Source organism: Sceloporus undulatus, chromosome 3 (assembly GCF_019175285.1).
Source record: "Sceloporus undulatus isolate JIND9_A2432 ecotype Alabama chromosome 3, SceUnd_v1.1, whole genome shotgun sequence".
NCBI classification, from domain to species: Eukaryota; Metazoa; Chordata; class Lepidosauria; order Squamata; family Phrynosomatidae; genus Sceloporus; species Sceloporus undulatus.
In genome coordinates, this window is record NC_056524.1 from 210,834,144 (window position 1) to 210,847,376 (window position 13,233).

Below are 13,233 nucleotides of genomic sequence, written 5' to 3' on the forward strand. Positions count from 1 at the left end.
TGACCAAACAAAAGCTAAAAACTCATAGAAACATAAATCCAAGCTTCTTAGTGCTTCTTAGTGATGCTTAGAATGGAGGACATTTTGGGCTTCCTCCTGGACAAGAAGGCTGAAATGGAGGGCATGGCCAAACAAAAGCTAAAAACACTCATAGAAATCCAAATTCATGCTTCTAAGTCCTGCTGAGAATGGAGGACATTTTGGGATGCTTCCTGGATAGAAGGCTGAAATAGAGGATATGAGCTAAAAACATAGAAACATAAAATCACTGCTTATTGATGCTCAGAATGGAGGACATTGTGAGCTTCTTCCTGGACAAGAAGCCTGGAATGGAGGACGTGTCCTGGAAAAGGAGGACCTGTGGTTCCCCCCCCTGCACTGCCTGGCTTGGCCTTTCCTTTCCTGGGGAAGGGGAAGAGGAGGAGGAGGAGGAGGAGGAGGAGGGGCTGGGCCAGCGAAGGAGGGGAAGGCGGGCTGAGGAGGAGGAGGAGGCTGACTGAGTCCCAGGATCGGAGAGGAGGAAGCAAGCAGGAGGAGCCCATTCAAACTTGGCCAGGCGACGAAGCGGTGGGCCATAGGCAGCCAGGGAGCCTCCCAGCTGAGCACCATGGAGGCAGCCAGGAGAGGAGGTGAGGGGGTGCTTTTGGGGGGAAGACCAGGTCCTGATCCCCCTTAAGAGTCTGGGGAGGTTGGGGGGGCAGCAGTTGTCCTTTAGCCCCATGAACAGCCCTCCCCCCCAAAGGCACACACTTCGGCCTCTTTGGAATCCAGTCCACACTGCAGAAATAACCCAGTCTGAGGCCGCTTGAACTGCGCTGGGAATTTTAGGAGCAGAAGTTTGTTGTGGTTAAGGCTCCACGTCTCCCCCCCCCCGCCCCCCAGGACAGCTCCCAGGATTCCCCAGCACTCAGCCAGGTCTCAAAGTGGGTTTTGGAGCTTGGAATGGCACTTTTCCCTGTCCTTTTTTTCTTAACAAAGGGTTTGGATGTCCAGACTCCTCTCTATGAAGAGGGATTTCCCTTTCATGCACCTTTTACTGTTTTGAAATTACTTTTTCGGGGGGGGGGGAGAGACTCATGGAAACCCACCTTGGCTAAGTCACACTCTCTCAGCCTCAGAGGGTGCCTCCAAATCTGAAGAAACTTTGCCAAGAAAACCCCTTGATAGGGTCTGAAGGTGGCCGTAAGTTGGGAACAAGTTGGAGGCAGAAAACCTGAGGCTGCATCTGCACTGCAGAAATAACCCAGTTCGAGACTCCTTTAACAGCCCTGGTTCAATACTGTAGAATTCTAGGAACTGTGCTTTTCAGAGACATTTAGCCTTCTCTGCCAGAGAGCTCTGGTCCCACAACAAGGTACAAATCCCATAGTATTGTTCTATTGCCATTAAAGCGGTGTCAAACTGGATGTATTAATGCAGTGCGGATGCAGCCAGAGGCAGCTCTAAGGAGGTCACTCTTCCTGGCTGGTCCTGGGAGCTCTTGGCCCCTCTCTTCTTCCTCCATGGCTTTCTCCCAGAGAGAACAGAAAGGAGGATTTATTTTTCTTCCCCTTCTGGTTTTGTGTAAGAGTTTGATGCCTTTTCCTCTCTCTTTTCCCGCTGACTGACCTGGGGCAGCCTCTTCCCAGACCACTGGCTTAGGGCTGCATCCACACTGCAGAAATAACCCAGTTTTTTGACACCACTTTAACTGGGAATGGTGGTTTGTTCTGGCACAAGAGCTTTGCTTTGGTGCTACAACACACTATCATACCATGGAGCCATTGTAGTTAAAGCGGTGCCAAACTGGATTAGCTCTTGTGCCGCAACGAACTACCCTTCCCGGAATTCCATAGCATGGAGTCATGGCAGTTAAAGCAGTGTCAAACTGGATTATTTTGTGGTGCTGCAACAAACTACCCTCCCCAGAATTCCATAGCATGGAGTCATGGCAGTTAAAGTGGAGTCAGAGATGCCGCAACAAACTACCATCCTCAGAATTCCATAGCATGGAGCCATGGTACTTCAAGCACTGTCAAAATGGATTGTTCTTGCAGTCTGGATGCAGTGGGCTTCCCTGGGTTTTCTCCATTCATGGGGAAACTTGGGCCAAGGCCTCTCCTGTGTGCCGTCCTGGGTGCCTGGGCAGAGTGCCAGGTGGAGGGATTGATGGAAAGCCACTGGGCAGTGTGCCAGAGCCCTTCTTCCCTGGCATCAGATGCTTGGCTGAATCCCTTGCCCAGGGTTTGCAGGGGGGGGGGGGGTTGGGAAGGCTTGGCTGCCTATTGAGTCAATCATGGCTAATTAGTTAATTTTGTCTGGGAGAGAAGGGTGTAATTACAGTATTGTGGGGGGAACCAAAATGAAGCCTTGCCCCCAATAATAATTCTCCCCCTGCGGAATTTCCCTTCTGTCTTCAAATTTTCTCAATTGAGACATTGAGAATGCTTATATTTGCAGTGTTTGCATTCCCTTGGTAAATTTCCTTGTCTCTTTTCTTTGAGTTCTTAAATTGTATTCGTATCTAGTTTGTTGTTGTGTGCTTTCAAGTCGTTCCTGACTTATGGTGACTCTAAGGTGCTGATATCCTGGGGTTTTCTTGGCAATATTTCTTCAGAGGACGTTTGCCATGGCCTTCCCCTGAGACTGAGAGAATGTGACCTTCCTGAAGTCACCCAGTGGGTTCCATGGCTGAGCTGGGAATCAAACCCTGCTCTCCAGAGTCGTAGTCCAACACTCAAACCACTCCTCCACGCTGGCTCCTTATTCATACATATCATTGATATTTTAAATCACTGTAATGTTAGAAATTTGAGGACTGAAGGAAATTTGTACTTGGAGGGAAGAATTTTTATGGGGGGCGACACTACCCTACCCTCCCATAGCTACACCCTTGAGCTAGGAGATTCTGGGAGTTGTAGTCCCCAAACATGGCTTTTCCAGGCTCTGTGGCTTGAACATTTGGTTGCCAATCCTGCTGTCTTCACTATTCCCCACAGGGAGAAGGCTTTGCTCACCATGTATTTCTTTCAAAAGAGACTTCAGCAAATATTTGTCCAGAAGACCAGCAAGAATTGGGGTGGGGAGGGTGTTTTGGTATTGTATATGTCTTTACTTCCTATGGGGGAGTTGAGAAGAAGTATGTGTGTGTGCCCAGCGCATGAAAAAGAAGGATGCAAGTACTGTATGACACTTTGCATAAAAAGAGGAAAGGGGAGTTGTGAGAAGAAGGTTGAGAAAATTGTGCAAAATTGTTGTTGGTGTGGAGGAGTGGCAAAAAACGCTGAAATGGAGAGCTTAAGGAGCACCCTCCAGGACCCACAGTGTAGGAGCATGCAATGGAGGCAGTGGAGAAAAAGGCTCATTTAATGTGTTGCATACTCTCTAGAAGAGTGGGTCCCAAACTTGGGCCCTCCAAGTGTTTTGGACCTCTGTTCCCAGAAGGTCCAGCCAGTTTGGCCAACGGTCAGGAATTCTGGGAGATGAAGTCCAAAACACTTGGAAGGCAGATGTTTGGGAACCACTGCTGTAGGAAAATGGACAGGCCAAACATTGCAAACTTGCCTTTTTTGGATTCTTGCTTTCCTTATTACAGCCACATTCGTCTACATCCTCCTCCTCTGTTTTGCTCTGATCACTACTAGGGTTCTTAATCTCTCTTTTTTATTTTGCTTATTTGTTTGAATATGAGGTTACATAGCATTCTCCGGTGTCCAATGGGTTTGCACTTCAGTTCCCAGAATCCCAGACCATTGGCCAAGATGTCTGAGGCTTCTGACAGCTGAAATCCAAAACATCTGAAGGACCAGAGTTTGGGAATCACTGCTCTAGGGCAACAGCAAGAACTTAATCATACTGATTTACTGTTTGACTTTACTTTTTCTCCAAAGAATATATGACCATCCCATTTTATCTTTACAACAGCTTTTTATCTTCACAATTGGGCAGAGATTATGGCAGATCTGAGATCACTTTCTAAGCAGGGTCACCCCCCAAAATTGGCTTCCTGAGTCAAAGCAAAAGATCCCCCTTCCCCATCAAGTTGTATAGTACTCAAGCCTAACCAAATGGCTTTGGTAACTGAGGCTGAATAGATCTGTTGCCTCAGGCAAGAGCCTCATCCTGTCTAACAGTAGAGCTGAGTCCCTGATTGAAAGCTTCACACTTGTGTGCGGATTTAAACCTTAGTCTTCCCAGTCTAACACTTTCATAGAAACATAGAGTTGGAAGAGACCACAAGGGCCATCCAGTCCAAACCCCTGCCATGTAGGAACTCTCAAAGCATCCCTGATAGATGACTACCCAGCCTCTTTTTTAAAGATCTCCAAGGAAGGAGACTCCAACACTCTCCAAGGGAGTGTGTTCCACTGTCAAACAGCCCTTACTGTCAGGAAGTTCCTCCTAATGTTTAGGTGGAATCTCTTTTCCTATAGCTTGCATACATTGTCCCAGGCCCTGTTCTCTGGAGTAGCAGAAAACAAGCTGTGAAGTCAAAGGCTTTCATGGCCGGCATCCATGGCTTTTTGTGGGTTTTTCTCCATCATCAATATGACATCCCTTCAGATATTTAAACAGGGCTATCATAGCACCTCTTAACCGTCTCTTCTCCAGGCTAAATACCCAGCTCCCTAGTCTCTCCTCATAGGGCATGGTTTCCAGACCCTTCACCATTTTAGTCACCCTCCTTTGGACACGCTTCAGTTTCTCAACATCCTTTTTGAATTGTGGTGCCCAGAACTGGACACATTATTCCAAGTGAGGTCTGACCAAAGCAGAATAAAATGGCACTATTACTACCCTTATACTTGTATTGGTGGATCCTCAAATCGCATTGGTTTTAGCTGCCACATCACACTGTTGACTCATGTCCAACTTGTAGTCTACTAGGACTCCTAGATCCCTTTCACACGTAGTCTCGTTAAGTTAATCTGGAGGGCCAGAGTTTGGGAACCACTGCATGGTCTTTCTGTTTTGTTCAGACAAACAGGGTGGGAATATTAGACATCTCAGCTTTTGTGTTATCCAAGTTTTGTACTTTTTGCAATATTGCCTGAGTCCTTAAAATGGTTTGGCAGAGGCTGTGCTGTGATGAACAGTTTTGCTGAGCTTTGAAAATGCTGCTCTTTTTGGATGATAACTCCCAGAATCCCCCAGGCAGCATGGTCATGCTGGCTGGGCATTCTAGGAACTATCATCCCCCAGAGTAACTTTTCTAAGCTGTGGACCAGCTTGCTAGCTTTTTGAATGTGTTGGTGAAGCACCACTTGGAGGAAGGTGCAGCCCCTGAAATCCCTGAGACACTTTGAAAGCTTCCTGCTGCTGACAGTTTGGCATCACAGGGACTGGAGAAGAGTAAAACAGTGCCATTTGTAAACTTCCTCCCCAGGCCATGTATGTTGTGGTCAGCTGAGGACAGAGAGGAGTGAAAGTATGGAAGAGCTAGGAAGCTTCTGCAAGGCTTGAACTGCCAGGGCTGGGATGTAAGGAATCATTGATGATCGGTGCATCCGTGCATGCAAAGAGCAAGGCAGATTTTCGTTTTTTCTTGGGTACACACTCTGTCAGCAGTGCTGAGAGGGAGCAGAGGGATTGTGGCAGAAGGGTGAGGGTCTGCCTGCTCTGATCTGGGTTCTTTGTTTGGCTGGACAGGCTTGATGGCTTCAGCAGATGCCTCCCCTTACCCCACACACATTTACTGCTTTGAAGTGCAACTGTTGGGGGGAAGGGTGGCTGTAAGCCCTATCCCATCCCCTTTTCCTTCCCTGCGGTGTCTTGTTCACCCAGTGCCATTGTTGTGTGGGCCCAGGGCTTAAGATTGATGCTGAGAAGTGGAAGCAAAAGGTTCACCCCCCCCCCCCCCGCTGGCTTTGCTAAATCATCCATATACAAGCAGCATGTTTGTTACCAAAGCATCATTGGGAAATAATGCTTTGGATGCTAAGACTGATCTAGAGTATTGTAGTGTGGTGCTTTGGGTCTTAGGCTGCATCTGCACTGCAGAAATAATTTAGTCTCACACCACTTTTAACGGCCATGCTATGGAATTTTGAGGACTGTAGTTTGTTGTAGCACCAGAGCTCTCTGAGAAAGAAGACTAAATGTCTCACAAAACTACAATTCCCATAATTCTATAGCATTGAGCCACAGTATTTAAGATAGTGTCAGACTGGATTATTCCTGCAGTGCAGATGCAGACTAATAATTGGTGTTGGAAATGCAGGTAGACCTGATACTTTCAGAGCTGATAACCCCAGTGGTAGTGAGTTTGCTTCTTTGATTTCCTGACAGATGACATATGTACGTGGATTGCTAAGATGGAAGGTAGTAGTTACAACCTGTGACTTTCAGTCCTAAATGGCTTCCAGTTTACCCTCTTTGGTTGTAAGCTTTCTATCACAGAACCCTATGCAAATGCTAAGGGTTATTAACCTTGTAAATATGCCCCTTTTTGAATGTTGAATTGCTGGCTCAGCGTTATATGTCTTTTAGTTAACTCACATGCAGAAGTCTTCTTTTGGGGGGTTATCAATATCCAGTCTTGTCCAGGGATTTGTAGTCAAATATGTAAGGAGCTGAGTTAAGGAATAATAAGTTCTTCAGATACGTTCACCAGGATGTCCTAGGAAAGACCTTGCTGTATGAAGCCTCAGTCTCAGGATAAACAGGTTGCCCTTACAATCTTGGGCATAACATCATTTGTAGTATGGATATAAAAGGAACTGATCTTACCTTGTTCATCTGCCAGTCCATTTTTACTGCTGTTTAAACCTGTATGTTAGTCAGCAGGGTTGCTCCAGGGTTTTGCTGCCTTAAGCAAATTAAAAATGTGCCCTCATGTCTTACATCTGCTAAGCAGTGTTAATAATCACTCTAAATGATCAAGAGATGAAAAGGATACTGTTTTCTCAATTTTCTTAGTGACTTTCTTCTCTCTCCTGACAATTCTGCTTGTTTAACAAAAAAAGGTTGGCAATTAAAACTGTATCTCTTGGAATTTGGACGACGTTGGCAGATTAGTTCAGGAGCTGCCAAGCTGGTGGTTCATTTCAGCTTCTCCCCCAAAGTGTAAGATGTATTCTTTCTTTCCAAGATATTTACAGAGTTGAGATGGCTATCCCTGGAGTACAGGCACACCTCTATAAAACAAAGCCTCTGGCTGAGAAGCTCATTTTATATGCACCCTCACTTTCCCTCCTCCTCCTCCTCCTCCTCCTCCTCCTCCTCCTCCTCTGTCAAGCTAGAAGTATTGTAGCAGCGTTGACATTGGAAAGAAGGTGAAGCAGGGCTGGAGAAACACAGACTTTTGTGTCTGGCTGGAAGAGCATGTGCATAGTAAACAATTTAATAAGCAAAGCTTGAGCTGGTAAGGAGTGGGATTCTACTCCACCTGATCATAACTGTAGTTGTGTGTGCTTGCCTACAATAGGCAAGGTAAAACAGCAGCTACCTTCAGAATCTCTCATTTGCATGCATAAATACCAAAAGAGAGGAAAAGGAGGTAAACATATAGGCTTGCCTCACTAGCTACCACAAACATATTTTAAAAAGTACAGATCTATATGGAAAAAAAGTCATCCATGGATACATTTTAGAAGAAGCTTCACGTCATCTCTGGAAGTTTTATTTCATTTGGTTTTGTTTATTTATGCAAAACTTAATTGACCTGTTTGTCTCCTTTGATGTGTGTATATTGTTAGCTTTGAAAAAAAAAGTTTTTTGAAACATGTTGAACTGTTCTTCTTTGTGTTGTAGGAACCTATCCCTGTTCTTTCGCTGTTACTCCTGCCTCTAGTATCAAATTTTTGGTTTAAAAAGTAATGCCTGCTATAACAATTTTGCAAAACACTTCGCAGACAAAATTGCTTGGATTTTCTGTAACTTGGATGCTGTAGTTGAGACAGGTCCAGTGGATGTAATCTTGGCACCTGCCTGTATTATTGGATACACTTAAGTTTGTGCACCTTGAGGGTATGGAAAGGGTCCTTGGAGAGATGAGAACCACCACATGTATACTGGATCCTTACCCTTCCTGGCTTCTGAAAGCAGCTAGAGGGGGACTGGCAAAGTGAGTAAGAGGAGTAGTGAATACTGTACCTCACTAAACAAAAGAAAGATTCCACCCTGCCTAAAAGAGGCTGTAATGAGGCTGTTACTAAAAAAGAGTTCTGTAGATTCCGTCATTTTGAGCAATTATCAGCAGTCTCTAATACTTCATTTTTGGCAAGATTCTGGACCATGTGGTGATCTCCCAGTTCCAGGTTTTTATCAATGAGATGGATTATCTAGATCCATTTTAATGTTGCTTCAGTCCACAGTCAGGGGGAGTGTGTTCCTATTGGTTCTGCTGGGCCTCAGAGGCTTTTGATACCATCAACCATGGAATCCTTCTGGACTGACTTGCTGGGATGGGACTTGGGGGCAGTATTGTGCAGTAGATCCAGTTTTTCTTGCGGGGCAAACTCAGAAGGTGATGCTGGGGACTCCTGTTCAATGCCCTGGCCATTGGCCTGAGTGTTTTGCTTTCCCTCATGCTATTTACCATCTATATGATGTCATCCAGAGCTTTAGGGTGCAATATTGCCAATGTGCTGGTGACACCCAATTCTAACTCTCCCTTCCATCTGGTCCCAAGGAAGCTGTTTCAGTAGTGAAGTAATGTCTGTTGTTAGTAATGGATGTGAAGAGGGCAAACAAATTGCAGCTTTATCCAGACAGGACAGAGGTGCTCCTGGTCAGTTGAAAGGCAGCTCAAGGAATAGGGACTCGACTTGTGCTGGATTGGGTTACACTCCCCCTGAAATCTCAGGCTCACAGGTTTGGTGTTGTCCTGGGCTTGATTCTGAGCCTGGATGCCCATGTTACAGCATTGGCTAGGAGTGCATTTGTACAGCTAAAAACTATGTGCCAGCTGAGCCTGTTCTTGAGATCTGGCTATGGTGACACATGTACAACTGTAATGCACTCTATGTTCATTACTGTTTGGAAACTTGAGTGGGTATAGGATGCTTCAGCCAGAATGTTGACTTGGTCCAGTTATACAGTACAGGCATAGTTAGCTTCAAGATTTCTGGATCTGATGTGAACATACTGGGATTCTGGAGGACTAGGACATTTTTGTCCCCTGATATATATGTATATGTGTGTGTGTTTATACTTCAAGATCTCAAGTTGCATGGTTGTGATGTATCATGCAAAGATAATTATTCTTTACCTATTTTAGCAAAGCTCCACGTCTTGTTTGTACCTCTGAGTCCCATTTTCATCTTGTCTGAGGGATCTCCGTGCTTATGTTAATTTCTTGGAAAATCCTGGTGCTGGGACATCCTCTAGCAGCTGTTGGCTCTCCAGGGCTGGCACAAGTCTCCGTATGGCTTAAATCTCTACGAATGAGGCTCAATGAGAAGATGAGGATGGTTGTTCCCTATGGCTTATCTGGAATGTGAGAGGAGGACCCCTACTGAGATGACCCAGCCATGCCCTGCCTGAATGCTGTCCCTGATTGGTATGCATGGGGCTGCTCTCCTGGGTGGCCTGTCATTCCATATCTATCCAGCATTGGGCATGGGGGTGGGGGGCTCGCTCTGATCATAACTCATTAGCTCAGCATGTGTGCAGCTATCACAAGGCCTGCTATGGTGCTGGATGGGGAGAATGAAGCTGTTCTTAAAGGAATGGGGTGCACTTCTGCAGTTTGATTTAGTCTTAGGTGTTAAATGTCTGGGCTTTGGGAAGCTCTTTATGGTGTTTTTGTCCCAGGTCTTCTCTACAGCTTCTGTCCTTCCCCCCTTTGTACAGCTTTTCATTGTGGAAAATATCTCTGCTGCGATATACTTTTGTCATTACCTCTAGGAGTGAGGGAAGTACAGAATAGAAAAGTGCTTAAAATACAAACTTTCTCAGATGAATCAATCAGGCCATGATCTACAAGACTGAGTATCACATGGAGGCTTACCATTGCTAAATCATCCCTAAAGCGCAATGGTGTGATTGCCAGTTGCACACCATTATTGGGAAAATGGCTGCTGCTCAAATGCTTTGTTGACGGAAGAGGAGCAGGATGTGCCACCTAAGCTAACAAATCTGAGGATGTTGAACCCACAAAACATATTGCTACATAAGGGAGTATTTAAGTGCACAAACAAATAGCAACCAAGAACTGTAGTTTGCGATGTTGTAGTGTATTGGAAATAATCATCTCAAGAAGGTGGTTCTGGGGTTTTTTGCATCTAAAGAGTGATTTTACTGCAACAGCTACTTCACTGGAATAGTGAATGAACCTTAAAAAGAGGTTGGAAGTAGGAGTCATAAATACCAATGCTTAGTGGCTTTTTAATTTCTTACTCTTATGTTCTTGTTAAGCCCCTGGAGAGAATGGGCCAAACCACACTGCAGAAGTAATCCAGTTTGAGATCACTTTAACTGTCCTGGCTCAGTCCTAGGGAATTCTAGGAACAGTAGTTTCTTGTGGCACCAATAATAACCATACAAAAGATCAACATTAACATGGAATTAAATTATTAACTTGTAACTGTTTTAGTGCAAAGAAATTCCATTGACTTTATTTAAATGATGGAAGACAACTCATGTCTTTTCTTCAGCTAAAGTTCCCAAAGCTAGAAACTTAACTTGTTCTGCCTTTTCCAATCTGAAAACTTTATTTTGTGATGATTTGAGATTTGTTCAGTGAAATGTTTGTGACACCTTCTTCTGAAAAAAAAAAAAAAGAGTGGGGTAGTGGTGGGGAGGAAGATATTCTCAAAACCTCTTGTTGCCCCTGAGCTGACGGGCTTCTTGGCTGCCTTGTCTCCAGTAATGGGTTTCCCAGGTGCTAGGCTTGAGTGGCACAGTCTGCAGCTTTCCAAGGCTGTTGTATCTGAGAGTGACCCAGCTGTGAGGTCAAACTCCTCCCTGGAGTTCCTGCCTCATTGGTTCAAGCCTACATTTGCATGAGAAGGGGAGCTTTTGTTCCCCACTCCAGCTTCTACTGCTGTTCCTGCTGCTGGTGGATTATTTCTCCCATAATCCCTTATCTTGACAGTTGCTGGGAGATGTTGATTATACTATAGACAAGAGGAGCCTGACATCAAACAGGGCCTCAAGCAGCAGGAGCCTGCTTGGACACAAAGATCCGGTTTCCAGGCAGATGCCTATCCTGGATGAAGAGGAGCAGCAGGTGTTGGGGGTGCTTGAGGACATGGCTCCCTGGGTGGATGAGTGTTGGAAAATGTGGTGGTCTCCTTCTTTGGATTTGTCTTCTTGTCTCTGAAATTTAGCTGTGAATGCTGGTTGTGTCCAAGCTAGATAACTGTCATGTTCTTTATATGAAACTACCCTTAAACATCCATTGACGCAATATGTGGCGGTAAGAATGCATGTGGGAACCATATTGTTGCAATGTATTCCACCTGTACTGTTGCAATGGCTGCTTTCCTGTTTCCAGGTCTAACTATTTAAAGCATGGGCTTTGGCCTTGGCTTGGGACCAGCCAGGCTACATCAAGGTCTGCTGGAACATGTAGGAGCCTTCTGATACTTTAATATAGGGATGAGAATCATGTGGCCCTCCCCCTTGTGTTGGATTGCAAGTCCCAGCAGCCCTACCTAGCATTGCTAGTGGTGAGGAATATGGAAGCCGCAGTCCAACAGCCTCTGGCAGGCCACATGTTTCTCACTCATGCATTGGTATCAGCTTTGGCAGACTGTTCAGCCCCATTGAAAAGAGATGCTAAGTTGATGGATACTACAGACAGAGCTAGAGCACAAAAACCTTTTAATTGGAACTACGGCCTGTTACAGACTGCCAAAATAAACCTACTTCGGGTCTCTTTGGAGGTATGCTACAGTCGGCCCTTCTTATACACGGATTTTTTATACACAGATTCAAGCATACACGATTTGAAAATGTTCCAAAAAAGTATAAATTTACCTTGATGTTCCATTTTTTATTAGGGACACCATTTTGCTATGTTATTATATTTAAGGGGACTTGAGCATACACAGGTTTTGTTATACACGGGGGATCTTGGAACCAAACCCCAGCGTATAACAAGGGTCCACTGTATTTAAATGATGCATGGGTCCTAAGAGTCCGGAGGTTGCTAAACACTCCATTCCTAAGCACTGGAGTGCAGCTTTGGTGCAGCTTCCAGATTCTTAGGATGCATGCATCATTTAAATAGCATACCTCCAAAGAGACCCAAAGCAGCTTTATTTTGGCAGTCTGTAACAGGCCTACAATTCCTATAATGTTACAGCCAGAATGACCATTGGCTCTGCACTGGAACAATGTAATTCCCTAGGATTTATAGATGATCTCATAATTGATGATTTTACGAAGAACTGGGTTTATCTTTTTCCCCCCTTTGTATAATTATGGCATGCATTGCCTTCTGAGAGGCTGTTACCTTGAGGGATAGTTAATAAATCTATTAATAAATAATAACATTGCTCTTTCCTGTGCTGGATGCATAGGTGGTTCTTGAGCATTAACAAGGCTTGGACTGCCCAGAGAACTTCTTGTTGTAATACTGTTATAACTTTGCATTAACATTATCTAAATATGTAACTATTATAGTTAATAGACTTAGATAGGGATAATGTACCTAGCATGATTTTAGCCTGTGTAAAATGATGACTGAAATGCTTGTGTGTGTGTGTGTGTGTGTGTGTGTGTGTGTGTATACAGTCAACCCTCCTTATCCACGGATTTTTTTATCCATGGATTCAAGCATCAAAATATTTGAAAAAAATATAAATTCCAAATAGCAAACCTTGATTTTCTATTTTCTATTAGAGACACCACTTTCCTTTTCCATTATATTTAATGGGACTTGAGTATCCACAGGGAGTCCTAGAACCAAACCCAGTGGAAAACAAGGGCCCACTGTGTGTCTCTGTGTATTAAAAGCAGGTAGATATTATTCAAGCTATTAATCCTTTCTTCTGATCCCTGGGAGAATGGGTATAGATGATCTAGCTGCAGGTGGAAGTATGTGGTAAGTTGTCATAGCCTGAATTCATACCACCAGTCTTTCTAGTCTGCTACTTGTGGTAAAGATGTAAGCTGCACATTTGAAGAAGAGGAGCCCCAGAGCAAAACAGTATCCTGTCCTGGACTACTGTACTTTGAAAATGGTGCTGCATTCTCTAGTTTGGTACTACTAAAAGTGGTAGTCCAAGAACCAGTGCCAGTCACTGAAGCTTCCTGGAGGGAAAGAAACAGTTTTAGCCAATAGGGAAAAATCAAGTCACTGAT

General features: G+C 44.6%; 1 protein-coding gene across 9 annotated transcripts in view; it reads left to right on the forward strand.

The window, feature by feature from the left end:
* LZTS2 (leucine zipper tumor suppressor 2) overlaps positions 1–13,233 on the forward strand; it is a 92,155-nt gene that overhangs the window by 51,321 nt on the left and 27,601 nt on the right. The window contains exon 1 of one of the 9 annotated variants that reach the window (XM_042459245.1): positions 491–629. The exons of the other annotated variants lie outside the window; for them this stretch is intronic. The gene's annotated coding sequence lies outside the window, so the exon portion shown is untranslated. Of the gene's footprint in view, positions 1–490; positions 630–13,233 lie in introns of those variants that run through there. 9 annotated transcript variants of the gene reach the window in all.